The sequence below is a fragment of the Chrysochloris asiatica genome, unplaced genomic scaffold (genome assembly GCF_000296735.1).
Source record: "Chrysochloris asiatica unplaced genomic scaffold, ChrAsi1.0 scaffold00050, whole genome shotgun sequence".
Taxonomy (NCBI): Eukaryota; Metazoa; Chordata; class Mammalia; order Afrosoricida; family Chrysochloridae; genus Chrysochloris; species Chrysochloris asiatica.
Window position 1 is genome coordinate 11093157 of NW_006408568.1, and position 11065 is coordinate 11104221.

The window sequence follows — 11065 nt, forward strand, 5'->3', positions numbered from 1 at the left end:
TTTCTACTCCCGTAAAGATTTACACCCTCGGAAACCCTGTACAGGGTCGCTATGGGTCGGAACCGACTCGACGGCACTTAACAACAACAACAACATTAAAAGTAAAAGTTATTTTGCTTATTATCAATAAATGCAATATAAAAATGTAAAGAAAAATTTTGTATGATGATTATTCTCAGCAAAACAATTTATTAATTTATTGCAGTTTTGTTTTTTTTTTTACACGTTAAACTCTTTTCTTCTGATGTATTTAAAACATGCCTTAAGCAACTTTTTCAAACTCATCTGATTTTAAACTACCTCTTTTGTTTTGTCCTGTTTTCAAAAGAGACAGGGCACAAATGAAATAAACTATGAAATAAATCACATTTAAAGTACTAACACTGTTAGTTCTGGTTTTAACATGTGATTAATATCCAACTTCCATATCCTTCATTAAATACATTGAATAAAATTAGACTCTGCTTCATTCTCCTGTGCTTAGGAAATGAATTTGCCAATACAACCGTGATTGCCACCAATGTGAGATGTTTCTCATGTCATTAATGGAGCAATCTTTGGATCTCCTCCACTTCACAGAGGCCCGTTGAGGGAGCCAGGCCCTGTGGTGAGGTCACAGAAGCCTCCCCAGTGTTCTGGGAAAGTCTCTTAATTGGGACACCTGAGGGGCTGTGTTGGCTGGGTCCAAATCATGCTGATCCCTGTTGCCTCGGTTGTTTGCAAGGACTTGAGCCAGTGACAAGTCTCTTCCTCATTTCCCTCTGGTCCAACTGTGGAAAAACACCAAGGCCTCTTCCTTTCTCTGCTTAACACAGTTGGGAACTAGTGGGAAATTTGCCCAAGGAATGTTCCTAAAAATTAAGAAACGAAAGGAAAATAAGCAAAGGAAACTCAAAAATAATAGACAACATACAGGTTTCTGAGCTTACAATAGTTAACTCACTTACCATGCAAGTTTCCTGTTTTCTAAAGCCCTCCCAGAGAACATGCCTTTACAATGTATAGGCTGTTCTTACAGAGGTGGGATTGGAGTGAGCCCAGTCTCTTAGCTGTTCCTAAGAAAATCAGGAGCACAAGAGGAACTGGTGGCTCATCCCTTTCATCTCCTTAGGCACCAAAGTATCCTCCTTTACCTCCTTATCTCTAGGATTGGGAGATTTTCTTCTTTTCTACATAGTGTCATATGTAGAGAGAGTGTCCATGCTCCAAGGTCTATGTGAGTGATGTTGTTGTTGTTAAGTGCCTTTGAGTTGGTTGTAACTCAGAGTGACCCTGTATATGGTTTCCTAAGAGCAGCTGATGGGTTTGAACTGCCACCCTTCAGTTAGTAGTCCAGTCCATAGTCTACAGTGTCGTACCAGGAGTGTGAGTGATGTTGTTGTTGCTGTTGTAAGTGATGTCAAGTCAGTTCCAATTCACATCAACCCTACATACAACATAACAAAACACTGCTGGCCGCTGTACCATCTTCACAATAGTTGTTACCTTTGAGCCCACTGTTGCTGCCACTATGTCAATCCATCTTGTTGAGGGTCTTCCTATTTTTTTACTGACCCTCCACTTTACCAAGCATGAAGCCCTCCAAGGAATGGTCCCTTCGGATAACATGTCAAAGTATAAGAGACAAAGTCTCATTATGTCGGCTGCTAAGGAGCATTCTGGCTGTATTTCTTCCAACACATATTTATTTGTTCTTTTGACAATCCATGGTACTTTTATTATTCTTAAAGTTAAAATTCTTCATGTTATGGTACTTTATCATTGTTGTTGTTATGTGCCGTGGAGTCGGTTCCGACTCATAGCGACCCTGTACAGGGTTTCCAAGGCTGTAAATCTTTACGGGAGCAGAAAGCCTCCTCTTGCTCCCGCGGAACAGCTGGTAGTTTCGAACTGCTGACCTTGCAGCCCGCAGCCCAATTCGTAACCACCTCGCTATACAAAAGCATCAATTCTTCTACAGTATTCCTTACTCACTGTCCAACTTTCACATGCATTGAGGTGATTGAAAGTACCATGGCTTGGGTCAGGCACACCTTAGTCCTCAAACTCATATCTTTGCTCTTAAACACTTTAGAGTGGTCTTTTGCAGCAGATTTGTCTAATGCAAAATCGTTTTATCACTTGACTGCTGCTTCCATGAGTATTGTTGTGGATCCAAGCAAAATGAAGTCTTTAACAACTTCAATCTTGTCTCTACTTATCATGATGCTATTTATTGATTCAGTCGTAAGGATTTTTTTATATTCTTTACATTGAGGTGCAATCCATGGTGAAGGCTGTGGTCTTTGATCAGTAAGTATTTTAAGTTCTCTTAGATTTCAGCAAGTGAGATTGTATCACATGCATATCACAGCTTGTTAAGGAGTCTACCTCCAATCCTGATGCCACGGTCTTCTTCATATAATCCAGTTTCTCAGTTTATTTCTCAGCATACAGATTGAAAAAGTACAGTGAGAGAATATAACCCTGGAGCACACCTTTCCTGATTTTAAACCATCATTATCCCCTTTTTCTATTCAAACAACTGCCTCTTGGTCTCTGCATAGGTTCCTCATGAGCACAATTAAGTGTCATGATCCACACAGTTGAAAGCCTTTGCATAGTCAGTGAAGCATAAGTAAACATCATTCTGGAATTCTCTTCCTTCAGCCAAGATCCATGCGATGTCAACAATGATATCCCACTTTTGCACATCGTCTTCTGAATCGGGCTTGAATTTCTGGTAGTTTCCTGTCAATGTACATTTAATCACTTTTAATTATCTTCAACAACATTTTACTTACATGTGATATTGATATTGTCCGATGATTTCTACATTGTTTGTTCCCTTTTGGAAAGGACACAAACATGGCTATCTTCCAATCCTTTGGCCACGTAATTGTCTCCCAAATTTCTTGTCATAGGTAAGTGAGTGCCTCCAGTGCTGCATCAGTTTGTTGAAAGATTTGTTTGTATTCTGTCAATTCCTGGAACCTTGCTTTTCACCAATGTCTTCAGTGCAGCTTAGACATCTTCCTTCAATACCATTGGCCATTGATCACATACAGTCTCTTGAAATGGTTGAGGATCAACCCATTTTTTTATTACAGTTTTTCTTCTATCTTCTTTTGATGCTTTCTGCATGGTTCAATATTTTGCCTATGGAGTCCTTCAATATTGCAAGTCAATGCTTGAACTTTTTCTTCAGTTCTTTCAACTTGAGGAATGCTGAGTGTGATCTTCCCTTTTAATTTTCTAACTCCAGGTCTTTGCACATTTCATTTTAATATTTGTCTTTGTGTTCTTGAGCTATCCTTTGAAATTTTCTGTTCAGCTCCTTTACTTGTTTATTTCTTCCATTCACTTAAGCTTCTCTATGCTTGAAATCAAGTTTCAGGGTTTCTTCTTACATCCATTTTGCTGTTTTCTTTCTTTTTTGCCTTTGTAATGAACTTTTGCTTCCTTCCTGTATAATTGTCTTGGTGTCATCCCACAGCTCTTCTGGTCTTTGGTCATGAGTGTCTAATGCATCAAATCTGTTCTTGAGATGGTCTCTAAATCCAGGTGGAATATATACAAACAAGGTCATATTTTGGCTCTGATGGACTTGTTTTAATCTTCTTCAGCTTCATCCTGAACTTGCTTATGAGCAAATGATGGTCTGTTCTACAGTTTGGCCCTGGTTTTTGTGGCTGATGGTATTGAGCCTCTCCATTGTCTCTTCCCATAGATGTAGTCAGTTGGTTCCTGTGTGTTCCATCTGGTGAGGTGCATGTGTATAGTCACCTTTCATTTTGGTGAGGTCCATGTATATAGTCACCTTTCATGTTGGTGAGGTCCAGGTGTATACTCACCTTTCTTGTTGTTTTAAAAAAAGTATTTGCAATTTATTGACCAATGACTTCTTCATTGAAAATACCTTTTTAGACAACATAAAAGATGACTATACACATGGAATAAGAAGTCTTTGTTGTTGTTGGTTGGGTGCCGTGGAGTCGGTTCCGATTCATAGTAACCCTGCACAGGGTTTCCGAGGCTGTAAATCTTTATGGGAGCAGAAAACCTCATATTTCTCTCATGGAACAGCTGGTAGTTTCGAACTGCTGACCTTGCAGCTCACAGCCTGATTCGTAACCACTATGCTACCAGACAGAGCTCCTTAAGAAGTCATTAGTCTTGCAAAATTCTATCATGCAATATCCAGCATTGTTTCTATTACCAAGGCCATATTTTCCACCTGTTGATCCTTCCTCTTTGTTTCCAACTTTTGCATTCCAATCACTAGTAATTATCAAAAATCTTAATTGCATGTTTGATTGATTTTAGACTAAAGAAGTTGGTAGAATTCTTCAGTTTCATCATCACTGGCTTTAGTGGTTGATGTGTAATCTGAATAATAGCGGTGTTAACTGGTCTTCCTTGTTGTTATTAAGTGCCATTGAGTCAGTTCCAACACATAGTGACCCTGTATAGGTTTCCAAGGAGCAGCTGGTGAGCTTGAACCACCAACATTGTGATTCAAACGACTTTGCAGTCCAGCACATTAACCCATAGAGTCACACCAGGACTCCAATCTTCCTTGTAGGAGTATGGCTATTTATCCTATCACAAACAGGAATGTACTTCAAGATAGATCTTGAAATGTTCTTTCATGATGAATGTGATGCCATTCCTCTTGACATTATCTTTCCTGGAATAGTAAACCATATGAATGTCAGATTCAAAATGGTCAATGAAGCTGTTTATATGAAGAAGAATATGGCATCAGTACTGGAGGAAGACTCATTAATAACCTGCGATATGATACAACCTTTGCTGAAAGTGAAGAGGACTTAAAATACTTACTGATGAAGATCAAAGACCATACCCTTCAGTATGGGTTACACCTCAATGTAAAGAAAACAAAAATCCTCACCATTGGACCAAAAATAACATCACGATAAATGGAGAAGATATTGAAGTCGTCAGAGATTTCATTTTACTTGGATCCACTATCAATACTCATGGAATCAGCAGCCAAGAAATCAAACAATATATTGCATTAGGCAAATCTGATGCACAAGACCTCTTTAATGTGTTCGAGAGCAAAGATGTCAGCTTGAGGACTAAGATGTGCTTGACCCAAACCTTGATATTTTCAGTATCCTCATATGCATGTGAAAGTTGGACAATGAATAGGAAGACCATAGAAGAATTGATACATTTTTGTTATGGTGTTGGAGAAGAATATTAATAGTTTCATGAACTGCTAGCAGAACAAAAAAAAAAAAAAAAAATGTGTTGGAAGAAATACATCCAGAATGTTCCTTAGAAGTCAGGATGACCAGCCTTCATCTTTCATACTTAGGACATGCTTTCGGGATGGGCCAGTCCCTAGAGAAAGATATCATGCTAGGTAAAGTAGAGGGTCAGCGAAAAAGAGGAATACTCCCAATGAGATGAAATAGCACAGTGGCAGCAAATGGGTTCAAGCTTAACAATGATTGTGAAGATGGCGTAAAACTGCCCAGTGTTTCATTCGTTTGTTGTGCAGAAGTTCAATATGAGTCGGAACAAGCTTGACAGCACCTAACAACAACAATAGTATATTTCAGCTTACTAATGCCTAGAAGTGGGACTGTAGGATAAGCATCGGACTGTTTACCACAAAGTTGTTGGTTCAAACCCACCAGCTGCTCTTTAGAAACCCTATACAGTGTTGCTATACATCGGAACTGACTTGATGGCACTAACAACAATGCCTGCAATGTCAATGTTTATGCATTCTACTTCATTTTTGACAACTTCCAATTTTCCTAGATACATATTCCAGGTCTTAACCATTAATGAATGTTTACAGCTGTTTCTCCTCCTTTTGAGTCCTGTCCTCTCAGCAAAGGAAGGTTCTGAAAGGGTTGCTCAGTTCATGTCAATATGGTCAACTTTACGTTGAGAGTGATAGCGTGATGTATTTGAAGGAGCTGGGTCTTGAGGTCAAGTCTGTGCCCAGGCTTTAATGCTTCCTGATTCTGTATTCTTTTTGTTGGTTTTTTAAAAAAATAGCTTTGAGATATAACTCGGAGAAAGATGTGGCTTTCTGCTGTCGTAAAGATCACAGCCTAGGAAACCCTATACGGGGTCACTGTGATATGAAACAGACTTGATGGCTCTTAGGCAACAACAGCATTGAGGTATCATTCACACATTTTATAAGTCACCCATTGAATGTACAGTTCAATAGTTTCATATGTTCACAATTGTGCAATTTTACTACATTTTCATCACTCCAAAAAAACCCCATCAGCAGTCAATTCCCCTTTCCCTGAGCCGCTGCTTACTCTTCACTGTTGTTGCTGTTGTTAAGTGCCACCAAGTTGATCAAACCTGTAGCAACCCTGTACAGGGTTTCCAAGGAGCAGTTGGTAAGTTTGAACCACTGACCTTGTATTCAAGTGCTTATCCTACAGCACCACACTAGGACTTCTAAGCTACCACTAATCTACTTTCTGATTCTTTGATTTGTTTATTCTGTTTACTGTGTATGTTTAACAAAAATTATTTCATCTCTTTGAATCTCATATTCTTCCTACATAAAATGGAACTAATCATATTATCCACATATGAGACACATCGGAGGCATTCACTGAAGGACTAGTTCTCTCATCTTTCATGGCAGGTCTTTGTTTTTGTATGGTTTTAGTTTAATGACACATGCTGTAGCAGAGTTCATTTATCACCCTCTGTGGAGTCCCGGTGTGGCGCTGGGTTAATGCGCCAGACTGCAAAGCCGTTTGAACTGCAAAGTTGGCGGTTCAAGCTCACCAGCTGCTCCTTGGAAACCCCATACCAGGTCGCTATGGGTCAGAATCGACTTGATGGCGCTTAACAACAACAAGATCTTTTTGGGAGTAGATCAACAGATCTTTCTCTCACTGAGCCACTGAGTGGGTTTGAACTACCATTCTTTCTGTTAGCATCCTAGCACTTACCTATTGTGCCACCCCTTTTTTCATGTTTGTTGTTGTTGCTGTTAAGTATTTTCGATTTGGTTCCAACTCTTAGCAATCCTGTATAGGGTTTCCAAGAAGCGGCTGGTGATAGTCAACTGCCAACCTGGTAGATCAAACTGACTTTGAGGTCTAGTGCTTATTCTATGGCACCACACCAGGACTCCTTTCTTCATGTTTGTTGTTGTTGTTAAGTGCTATCGAGTCGGTTCTTACCCATAGCGACCCTGTATAGGGTTTCCGAGGAGCAGCTGTTTGGCTTGAACCACTGATCTTGCAATTCAAATGGCTTTGCAGTCTGGCGCATTAACTCACAGCGCCACACCAGGACTCCTTTCTTCATGTAGTAACCCATATAATCATCAAATGACCCAATGAGAAAGATATTTCTGCTAGCCCATTCTACAGAAGAGGAGCTTGAAGCACAGAGGAGTTCAGTTGTTCTAATAAAGCGATGGAGACAAGTTTCAACCCAGGCAGGCTGGCTCCTGAGCTTGCGTGTTTGCCTCTCATCCCCACTGTGCCTGTCCAGTACAAGCTACTTCATGCCTACCACTTGTCACTAACAATTCAGCGAGTTTGCCTATTCCAGAACTGTTACTTAATGAAGTGTTTATATTTCACTGTGATGAAGTCTCAATCTCCTAGAAAACATGTGCTTCTAGAAACTACAGTGTAGGACAGTCAGTGACCATGGGGAACTCTGGGAGAAGTCTGTGAATTCAAATCAGAGAGATTCAAAACTATTTGCATAGAAACAAAAATCACACTGGGATGGAAAGATTCTATATTTCCAAATGATGTACAACCTTAATGAGCTAGTGGCAAACTTACCTAAGCACAATGCCTTTATTATTATTTACCAGGCTTTTGTTCATTTATTGGGACCACATCATACCCTCCACTTGTCTTAGTACTGAGAACACTTTATAGTAACTTTGAATTGTGTATCTTTCTTAATGTATTCATCTTCCCCGTGAGTTTCCAAGCTGATTGGGAACAATGTTCATTCATCTCTGGGTTCCTTCAGCTTAACACAGTTCTTAGCACATAGAAAGTGCTTAATAAAATGTTTTTGGAGGACAATTGAACTGAACTGAAACCAATTGTTCTAGGACGGTGTTATGGATTAAATGGTATCCCCTGCAAAATGTATGTTGAAGTCCTAACCTCAGATACCTGTGAACATGACCTTGTTTGGAAACATGGTCTTTGAAGATGTTATCAGTTAGCATGAGATCATCTCTGAGCAGATGGGGCTCGAATCTAATCTGAATGGTGTCCTATAGAAGAGTGGAAATGATACTGAGTGTTGTCTCTACATACCAAGGAACACCTGGGGCTACCAGAAATGGACAGAGTGACAGGATAGGCCCAACTTTCCCTGCAGCCTTCAGAGAGAATATGGCCTTGTGGATAGCCTGAGTTCAGACTCCTAGCCCCCAAAACTGAGATAACACATTTCTGTTGTTTAAAGCCACCCATTTTGTGGTGCTTTTTTTCTGACATCCCTAAGAAACTAATACAGTCTGATAGCTCTGTTTTATCACTGAAGTACATGCCCAAGTTCTTGACAATTCCTTCAGTTCTGTTCTAATTCTGGCAGAGCCTGGTTCTTAAAGTCCACTGCCATGCGTTCTCCCCTGCTTGGTGGTTGTTCTCTCAGGGACCAGAAAGCCAGGTTTCAGCCTGTGGTTTTTAGTCCCACAGGAATAGAAAATCAGTTGAAATGGAAATCTAGACTTCCCCTTTCTGCTCTGGCTTTAGTAAGGGTTACAGGGTAAAGCTAGAGGAAAAAAGAATTGTGGGGGGAGAGAGGGAGCACCTCTTTCTTCCATTGTGCCCCAGTTCCCAATTTCATTGACGTTAATTACTAGCACAACAAATACACAGCTGCTGCCAAAGTCAGCCTGAGGTCTGGCTGTCCTGGGCAGCTGATTTCCCAGCAGAGGGCCATGTCCTGCTTTTGTGTCTTCGATGGCTCGCCTCTTCTGAGCTGGTGGACAAAGAGCTACAAATTGTATGACCATTTCCTGCTTTTCTTTCCTCCCAAGTGAAGTTTTCCCTGTTTTTGAGGACAGTCTCTTTCAATTTCTAGCATTTTCCTGATACATTTTATGCAACAAAGCTGGGAATCTCTATTTCAACTACATTTCCATAGTATCAAATACAGAGCTACCTTCTTTCTATATGATGTTGTTGTTAACTACCACTGAGTCAGTTCCGACTCATCGCAACCTTGTATGGGGTTTCCCAAGAGCAGCTGGTGGTTTTGAACCGTTAAGCACTTCTTAGTCTCTGTTTATGAATATTGATTATATATCCATATAAAGATATCTTCTATCTTCTATATCTCAAAGACTTGCTTATGTAATCTACTCTTAGAATTGTCTACAGACATCTAATTTTGCTTTGCTCTTTCAGAATATAGAATTGATCTTTGATGGGCTGATCTTTCATTTTGATGACTTATTTCATTTACTCTTTCAGATATTGTGGGTGAAACACAAAAGGAATAATATGCAAAGTATATGTACAAAAAGATTTCTATACTCCATTCAGTGCCATTGATGTACTCAATCTAAAATGGCAAAGCTATTCCAAAATCTAGACCAAAAGTCTCTGAAGATGACCAGAAGAGTGGGGTTGGAGGAATATCAGCACTTCCCTGCCCTCTGCCACCCTAAATCTCTTATTCCCAGGTGTCAAAAAGCCTAAAATCTATGGTACAAAAAATTCATTTTGAAGGTTGAACATTGTCCTTTCTAGGAATTACCTTTTCAAAATGAAAATGGGTTGATTATGATTATTCCTACTATCATATATGAATTACTTTGTAATATAAGGTCTCTGTTAACTGAAGGGAAACAGAGTTTAAGGTTTGGGGTGCTTCGAGTTAAAAGAGGAGGAACAAAGAAGACATTTAAAAGAACCAAAAACAGTTAGATGTGCCAGAAATATACTCAGCTACTTTGGAAGTTTGCCTCAGGTAAACTATGGATGTAAATTAAAAGAGTCCAGTTTGAACAAGAAATAATATCTAACAGATGCTCTTTTAAATGGCTTTTAAAAAATTTTTTTAGGCAGTTCATTTCTAAGAAGGACCTTTTATTAAGATACTAATGTGGTGTCTGTCTTTGGTTATCATTCTGAATAACTCAATATAGTTTTTTAAATGTTCCATGAGTAATATTTTGTAAATACATGTGACATGTTTTTATTTGGGTATGTATGTGCATTCCCAAAAGATTACAAATGTAATATTTCAGGCATGTATGAAGATTTTCCAGAGCAGAAAAGAATCAAGGAAAAATCTGAATTAGTTTTTTGAGCCTGTATTGTCTAAATTGACAAAGCATCTAAGGTTCTTCACTGGAAACTACCTACAGTCCTATTGTATTAAAGCCTCTGTTAGTCTATATACCAAAATACAGAAAACAACTTCCCAATATACATGAAAAGAGAAACTTGAAAGCAAATATGTGTCCAACCTTCTATTTTACTTATAAGGAAGCGGAAGCCCAAAAACTCACCTGGTCTGCTTAAGATTCCAAGCTTAACAAATAACAAATGGGAATTAGAACTCTGCTTTTCTAATCTCTCACTCCTTGGACTTTCCAACTGTGATAGTTTAGGCTTTGTGTCAACTTGACTGGACCAGGATTCTTAGTGGTTTGGCAGTTGAGATGGAGTTATTCCCCCATGATGAGATCTAATATAATGTAATCAACTTTATGATGAAGTCTGCGTTGAGCAGCCAATCAACCGAAAGGAAGCTTCCTTGGGGGTGTGGCCTGCTTCCAATATATATTGCTTTCTGCTGGGTTCAGGTCTTGCATATGTCTCACCTTCTTACCTCTGGTTCTATGGACTTGAGCCAGTGGCCTGCTGTATTACCTGCCGGTCTTGGAAGTTGTTGGCAGCCTGCCTTCTTACCTACTGGACCTGCCTGCCTGCCATCTGACCTGCTGATCTTGGTTCATCAGCCCTGTAGCTACATGAGTCTGAGAACCACAGTCTGACATCTAAGCCAGAGATTTGGGACTAACCACCTATACAACTGTGTGAGCTGTTTCCTTGATGTAAATCTCTCTTTATAT